We start from the raw sequence: 8,551 nt of genomic DNA, 5'->3' as shown, positions 1-8,551 counted from the left end.
TGTGCCCCTGGAGTTATGTTCAGGAAGTGGTCTCCTATACCAGTTTGTTCAAGGGTACCTCCTACTTTCTCTTCTAAGAGGTTCAATGTGGCTGGATTGATGTTGAGGTCTTTGATCCATTTGGACTTGAGTTTTGTGCATGGCGATAGACATGGGTCTATCTGCAGTCTTCTACACACCTTCATCCAATTGTGCCAGCAACATTTGTTGAAGATGCTGTCCTTGCCCCATTGTATAATTTTAGCTGTTTTGTCAAAAATTAGGTGTTCATAGGTGTGTAGGTTAATATCAGGATTTTCAATTCGATTCCATTGGTCTACCTGTCTATTTTTATGCCAATAATACCAGTCTGTTTTCAGAACTATAGCTCTGTAGTAGAGCTTAAAGTCAGGAATGGTGATGCCTCCTGAAGTTCTTTTATTGTAAAGGGTTGTTTTGGCTACCCTGGTTCTTTTGTTTTTCCATATAAAGTTGATTATTATCCTTTCAAGGTCAGTGAAGAATTGTGCTGTGATTTTAATGGGGATTGCATTGAATCTGTAGATTGCTTTTGGCAAGATTGCCATTTTTACTGTTTATCCTACATATCCAAGTGCCTGGGAAATCTTTTCATTTTCTGGTATCTTCTTTATTTTCTTTCTTTAAAGACACAAAGTTCTTATTATATAGGTCTTTCACTTGTTTGGTAAGCGTTACACCAATATACTTTATGTTGTTTGTGACTATTGTAAAGGGTGATGTTTCTCTGATTTCTTTCTCAGCCCCGTTGTCATCTGAATAATGTAGGGCTACTGATTTTTTTTAGAGTTTATCTTGTATCCAGCTAGTTTTCTGAGGGTGTTTATCAGCTGTAGGAGTTCCCTGGTAGAGTTCTTTTGGTCACTTACGTAAACTATCATATCATCTGCAAATAGAGACAGTTTGACTTCTTCCTTTCCAATTTGTATCCCCTTTATCTCCTTTTGTCATCTTATTGCTTTAGCTAGAACTTCAAGATATGGAGAGGGCAGCCTTGTCTTGTTCCTGATTTTAGAGGAATTGGCTTAAGCATCTCTCTATTCAGTTTGATGTTGGCTGTTGATTTACTGTGTATTGTTCTTATTATGTTTAGGTGTATTTCTGTTATCCCTGATCTCTCCAAGACCTTTATCATGAAAGGGTGTTGAATTTTGTCAAAGGCGTTTTTAGCATCTAGGGAGATGATCATGTGGTTTTTTTTTTCAATTTGTTTATATTGTAGATCATATTGATAGATTTTCATATGTTAAACCATCCCTGCAACCCAGGGATGAAGCCTGCTTGGTCATTGTGGATGATTTCTCTATGTATTCTTGGATTTGGTTTGACAGTATTTTATTGAGTATTTTTGCATCAATGTTCATGAGGGATCATGGTCTGTAGTTTTCTTAGTTGTGTCTTTGTGTGACTTGGGTATCAAGGTGATTGTGGCCTCATAAAAAGAGTTTGATAATGAACCTTCTGTTTCTATTGTGTGGAATAATTTGGGGAGTATTGGTGTTGTTCTTTTGATGCAGCTAATGCCTATAAAGCACAAACACGAGACTCAGTATGCACATGGAGTTTATTGAGAGAGGGGAGAAAAAGGGGGTAGCTGGTGGGTGGCCAACAGAAAGCAGGGGAGAGAGAGAGCAGAGAAAAAAAAGCAAGAGAGGCCCACTTGGCACCTTTGCTTTAAAAGGGGGCCTTGAGCATGCCAAATTGAGTCCTCTGGCAGCCAGGTAAAGCCTGACTTAGAGATAACATGGCCATGAGCTTCCCGCCCATTGTCAGGGGCACAGGTCATCAGGCTGCTGATTCCCAACATTCCCACCTCTTATTGTTATTAAAAATGTGGGGGTTGGGCGTGGCAGGTAAGGGAATAAGGAAGTTGAGCTCTCAAGACTGTTTCCTGCTGACTTGGGGAAGTGATCATCTTTGGGTGAATTAGAAAGCTGGGGTGCTGCCAAGTCCTCCTGGTAGTTGGTTGTTTCATCACAGTCCTGACTGTATGGAATGCTGGTGTCTTTTTGAGATCAGGCAAGATGTTAGCAGAGCAGAGGACAAGGTTACATTTTTTCTTAGGTCCAAGTACTTAATGGGAGAAGTGTAAGGTGGGGGAGGGCCTCCCAAGGGGGTCCCAGGACAAGGTTAGGAAGTCCCAAGGCCAGGAAAAAGTTGAGTAATATTTATTTGGAGTGAATCTGACCTGTAAATGGATCCAATTCTGCTCCCTGGAACCTAAAGAATCTTTTGGGTTTGTGAAACATAAATATCAGACACTTCATCAGCATACTCATGTTAGAAATGATTTGGCTGAAAGAATTAACACATACAACTGGCAGATTTTTTTTAGCAGAATGAAAAGCACCTTAATTGTAAGCTTATAGTTACAGTTATGATCATATAGTGGCAGAGTATGGTGTTTAGTACTCCGTCAGAATTTGATTAGTAGCTTATTAAAACTTTATTGATTAATGTTAAGACTATAAACAGTAGTAACCTTTTGAAATTGTTTTGTAACAGTTGGAGTCTTGGCTGTTGCTTTAAGCTGACAAAGCTACCAGTCATCAAAAGCATCAGAGTTCTTGAGAAGGATAAAATTTTACCTGAATGATTAGAGAGTAACAGGGACTTACTAGCTGGCAGCATGGACAGCCACCCCCAGATCCTCCACAGTTGTTGAAGTCAGAGGCTTTAAGGACATCTGCCTTCTGCTGATGGCACAAGACCTGTGGATTAGGAGCTTTTGGAGGATTTACCTACTGTTGACCCAAGCATCTTGGAGAAAGTCTATTCCACTGCCATTTTGTCCACGGTCCTTAGAGCCCTTTGCAACAGTTGAGATGAAAGGCTGGATTGTTCAGTGGCTAGTGTTGCCACTTTTGTGGGTGGAGCTTCTTCAGTGTCCATCAGTCTTCTTGGAGGAAATGGGTGGTGCCAGCAGCTGGCCTGTCTCTCTGTTACAAAAGATTTTTAATGAAACATTTTAAATGCCATATTCTCTAGCTCTCTGAGCATTTGAGGGCTGTCTGACTGTTTAGTATACCTTGGTATACAAAATTTGTCTTTAGCTACTTGCCTTAAGCACATAGGTGGCTAGGTAAGGCTTTATCCCTGTAATTAATTAATCTGTCTGGAAAACTGGATCCAAGTTGAGAGGCTGTGGAGGGATGTTTTACTCAGAGCCCTGCAGCCTGACTGTAACTGGTTTTAACTTAGTAGGTTAGACTTATACCTGTAAAGGACAAAGAAATAGAGAAAAACTCCCTTTGATAATAGAGGCTTAACCTTTATAAACAGCTTACAGGAAAGACTGGGTGGCATAAATATTTTGTTAGCTTGAAATAGACATTTATAACCTTAAATATTTACCATCATTTAAAGACACATAACAATTTAGAAATATTTGAGACTTAGTACAGTTGAATTTAAGTTTATGAAGTTAGCTTACATTTACCTAAATTTAAATTTAAATCAAATGTACAGATATATTAAACAGGACTGGGTAAAAATGGAAGGGCTAGAGTGTGAAGTTATGTATGACATAGTCAGTGAAGAAAGAAATTAGAGACAAAGAATAAAAGGCAAAAGGTAAATGAATTACAGGTTTTGTTGGCGGCAGAAGCTGGCTAGACTCCCTCTGCCTAGGTGGCTGTGTAGCAGAGGGAAGAACCTTGGGGGGTGAGGCTAGGCCACATGGTCAAGATGGTGGCTGACATAAACATATCCCCAACAGCTGGCAGAAATCATAAAGTTTTGAGATATAATTTTGTTTGTTTTTTTTCTCTCCATGAGTGAGGCAGAAGGATTTGTGAAACTAACAGGACACTGGAGTCCAAGGGGTACTACATCCAAAAAGACCACTGTAGGCCTGAGCAATGTATGTACCAGTCTAAGGGCAGTGCTAGTGTATAAAACCCGAGAGACCCTCGTGGGTCTGAGAGACAAATGCACCAGTCAGCATGAGTGGTGCTAGGGCACAGAATCTGAAAACCTCATTCGTGGGGAAGAATGAAAAACTTGAGCAGATGCTGCCTCAGCCCAGCCCACTGCCCTGAGACAGGCTGCAACTGCAGCAGGCAGGAGAATTTCAGCGTGGCGGGAAGAGAACAGAAACAAGTTTAGGGAAGGAGATTGTTTAGTAGAGAGGTAGAAAAAACTCCTTCCATCTACCTGGCAGTAATTTTGGCCAATTTGACTTATTTTATAGGGGATATATAGGCTAGTTTATTTCCCATGGGTGAAGTAAAAACTGGCCAATCATTTTTGGAACTCATCAGTCCAAGAATGTGGCCAAGGGCAAAGTGCTCAATAAGGACTCAGCAGTTAGAAGGCAGGAAGGCTTCAAGCCGGAATCTTAACTCACCAGTGGGAAATGCACCAGACCCTAAGGAAATGAGTAATAATGAAAAAGGGTACCTTACCGAATTGTAGCCGGTGTGGGATGGTATTTCCAGCAAAATGGGTGAATGGAAGTGGTAATCAGGGTCCCCAAATACCTCAGGCTGGCCATCCAACAATAGGTGGCTGCTGAGTACTTGAGGAGGGCCTCATCTGAGTCATGGCTCCAATGTTGTTCTTTTGATGCAGCTAATGCCTATAAAGCACAAACACTTAGCGCCCACATGGAGTTTATTGAGAGAGGGGAAAGAAAGGGGGGGTAGCTGGTGGCCAACCGAAAGCAGGGGGGGGGGAGAGAGAAAGAGAGAGAGAGCAGAGAGAAAAAGCAAGAGAGGCCCACTTAGCACCCTTGCTTTAAAAGGGGGGGCTTGCACATGCGAAATTGAGTCCTCTGGCAGCCAGGTAAAGCCTGACTTAGAGATAACATGGCCATGAGCTTCCCGCCCATAGTCAGGGGCAGGGGTCATCAGGCTGCTGATTCCCAACAATTGGTATTAGCTCTTCCTTGAATTTCTGGTAGAATTCTGCACTGAAGCCCTGGGCTTTTTTTAGTTGGAAGGCTTTTGATGACTGTTTCTATTTCATTAGGGGTCATAGGTCTATTTAAGTTGTCTATTCTTGTTTTAATTTTGGTAAGTGATAATTATTTAGAAATTTGTCCATTTCCTTTGAATTTTCAAATTTTGTGGAGCACAGGTTTTCAAAGTATGACCTGAAAATTGTCTAGATTTCTTCTGTGTCTGTTGTTATGTTCCCCTTTTCGTTTCTGATTTTGTTAATTTGCATGTTCTCTCTCTGCTTTTTCGTTAGTTTGGATAAAGGTTGTCTATCTTGTTGATTTTCTCGAAAAACCAGCTCTTTGTTGCATTGATTTTTTTTGTATTGTTTTTCCTGGTTTCTACTTTATTGATTTCAGCCCTCAAATTGATTATTTCCTGGCGTCTACAACTCTGGGGTGTGTTCTAAGGCTTTCAGTTGTGCTGTTAATTCTCTAATGTGATTATGCTCCATTTTCTCATATGGGCACTTAGTGCAATGAACTTCCCTCGTAGCACTGCTTTCAAGGTGTTCCATAAGTTCAGGTATGTTGTGTCCTCATTCTTGTTGAATTTTAGGAAGTCCTTAATTTCTTTATTTCTTCTTTGACCCGGGTATGGTGTAATAGCACATTGTTTAGTTTCCATGAGTTTGCAGGTTTTCTGCGATTTTTGTTGTTGAATTCCAACTTTAAAGCATGGTGGTCTGATAAGATACAGGGGACCATTCCATTTTATTTTATTTGTATCTGTTGAGGTTTCCTATGTCACCTAGTATGTGGTCGATTTTAGAGAGGTTCCATGTGAAGCAGAGAAGAAGATATATTCTTTTGTGTTTAGATGGAATGTTCTATAGATGTCTGTTAAACCCAATTGATACATAACTTCTGTTAGTTCTTTTGTTTCTTTGTTAAGTTTCTGACTGGTGGTCTTGTAGAGCGGTGAGCGGTGGGTGTTGAAGTCTCCCATTATAAGTGTGTGAGGTTTATGTGAGGTTTGAGTTTTAGTAGCGTTTCTTTTACGAATGTGGGTGCCTTTGTATTTGGGGCATAGGTGTTCAGAATTGAGACTTTGTGCTGATGGATTTCTCCTGTGATGAATACAAAATGACCATCTTCATCTCTTTTGATTGATTTTGGTTTGAAGTTTAACTTGTTAGATATTAGGATAGCCACACCTGCTTGCTTCTTGGGTCCATTTGATTGGAAGATCTTTTCCCAACCCTTTACCCTGAGGTAATGTCTGTCTTTGAAGCTTAGATGTGTTTCTTGTATGCAGCAGAAGGATGGATTCTGTCTTTGTATCCATTCTGTTAGCCCGTGTCTTTTTATAGGCAGGTTAAGACCATTAATGTTGAAGGAAGGTAAGCACCATTGATTGTTAATGCTTGTTTGTTTTAGATTTGTTGTTGGAGGTGGTATTGTGAATATATTTGCCCTGCTTTACCCTTGGGTTCTGGTGAAGTGGGATTATCTATTTCCTATGTCTTTGTGAGTGTAGTTGACTTCCTTGTGTTGTAGTTTTCCTTCCAGAACTTTCTGTAGGGCTGTATTTGTAGATATGTACTGTGAAAATCTGGCTTTGTCATTAAATATCTTGTTTTCTCTGTCTATAGTGATTCAAAGTTTTGCTGGGTATAATAGCCTGGGCTGGCATCCGTGGACTCTGAGTTCTTGTAGAACATTTACCCAGGACCTTCTGGCCTTGAGAGTTTCCATGGAGAAGTCAGGTGCAATTTTGATAGGTCTGCCTTTATATGTTACCTGTCCTTTTTCCTTTGCTGCTCTTAATATTCTTTCTTTATTCTGTATGCTAGGTGTTTTGATTATTATGTGTTGAAGGGTCTTTTCTTTGGTCCAGTCTAATTTGGTGTTTGGTATTCAGATTGGTGCATGGGCATTCAGATTGAGAAAGTTTTCTCCAATGATTTTGTTGAATATGTTTTCTGCACCTTTGAGCTGGGCTTCTTTGCCTTCCCCTATGCCTATCATTCGTAGGTTTGGCCTTTTTACGGTGTACTACATTTTCTGGATGTTTTGTGTTAAGGATTTGTTGGATTTATGATTTTTTTTTCTTGGTCAATGCATCTATTTCCTCTAGTTTATGTTCAGTGCCTGAGAGCCTCTCTTCCATCTCTTGTATTCTGTTGGTTATCCTTGTGTCTGTAATTCCCGATCATTTGCCCAATTTTTCTATTTCCAGCATTCCTTCAGTTTGTGTTTTCTTTATTGTCTCTATTTCAGTTTTCAAGTCTTGAACCGTTTCCTTCACCTGTTTAATTGTTTTTTCTTGGCTTTCCATACTTTAAGAGATTTGTTCATTTCTTCCAACTTTTTGTTATTTTTTTCTTCTGTTTCTTTAAGGGATTTTCTCACATCGTCTTCGTTTTTTTTTTTTTTTTTTTTTTTGAAGATATTTTTAAGTTGTTCTCTTCTGCTTCATCTGCTTTGGGGTGTTCAGGTCTAGTTGGTGTAGAGTCCTTAGATTCTGGTGGTGTCATGCTTGTCTTTCTATTGTTAGGTGTTTTCTTGTATTGACATCTTCCCATTGCTTCTTCCAGTAGGTACAGGTGGGGTCTTTCTCTCTCTCTGGTACTCCCCAGGTGGGTTTAGGTGGGTCAAAAGTTCAATGTCTGTAGCTCTGGGTGGTCCAAGCTCTCTAGAAGGTCTCTCCTCAGGCAGGGGCCCAATGATGGGGGTCAAACATCAGGCTACAGCAGAGGTCGGGCAATGGGGGTCAGATATCAGGCAGGTGGGGATTCAGGGTGGTCCCGAGTGGATAGGCAGGTCTAGTGTGCTCAGAGCAGCTCCAGGAAGTTCCCCCTCTTCTCTCTCTCTCTCTCTCTCTCTCTCTCTCTCTCTCTCTCTCTCTCTCTCTCTCTCTGAGGCAGGGATTCTCTGTTGTTTTGGTTTTGGAGGCTGTCCTAGTACTACCTGTTATAGACCAGGCTAGTCTCGAACTCACAGATCCCCCTCTCTCTGCCTCCTTAACACTAGGATTAAAGGCATGAACCACTACCGCCTGGCAAAGAGACAATTTCAGGCCTTGAAGTTTAGATCCCCTTGCCCCAGCTTCACTAGTACCTGGGGATTACATCCATAAACTACCAAACTGGGTTTGTACTATTCTTTTGTGTTCAACTCATGCTGAGATCTTGGAAAATGAGTTTCTAAGTGTTCTGATGGCTTTTAAAGCACTTTAAGGAACATCCATTTGAAGTGTACAGGATAATGGTGTACCTGGGTCCTCTGCAAGAAGAATAGTGTTCTTAATTACTAAACCATCAAGTACTTTTGACTATGAAGCCATCTTCTCAGTCCCAAAGTACTGCCAATTCACCTTCTGTGTGATGGCTGCAGTTTTTGTTTGTCTCCTAGCACCAAAAGGGATAACACCTAGAACCCTGTACATGCTGGTCAAGAAGTTTACCACTTTAAAAAGTGGGTTCCACCTCCCCTTTCTTTTTCCCCCTCTTGTTTTTTGGAGGGTGGTTTCTCTGTAAAGTCCTAGCTGTTCTGGAACTCACTTTGTATACCAGGCTGGCATTAAAGTCAGAGAGCTGAGTGCCTTGGAGTTCTAGGATTAAGGGAAAGTTGATCTTGTGGTTATTGGAG

This window comes from Phodopus roborovskii, unplaced genomic scaffold (assembly GCF_943737965.1).
Source record: "Phodopus roborovskii unplaced genomic scaffold, PHOROB, whole genome shotgun sequence".
NCBI lineage: Eukaryota > Metazoa > Chordata > Mammalia > Rodentia > Cricetidae > Phodopus > Phodopus roborovskii.
The sequence above is the reverse complement of the archived record's forward strand: the minus strand, read 5'-3'. Positions refer to the sequence as shown.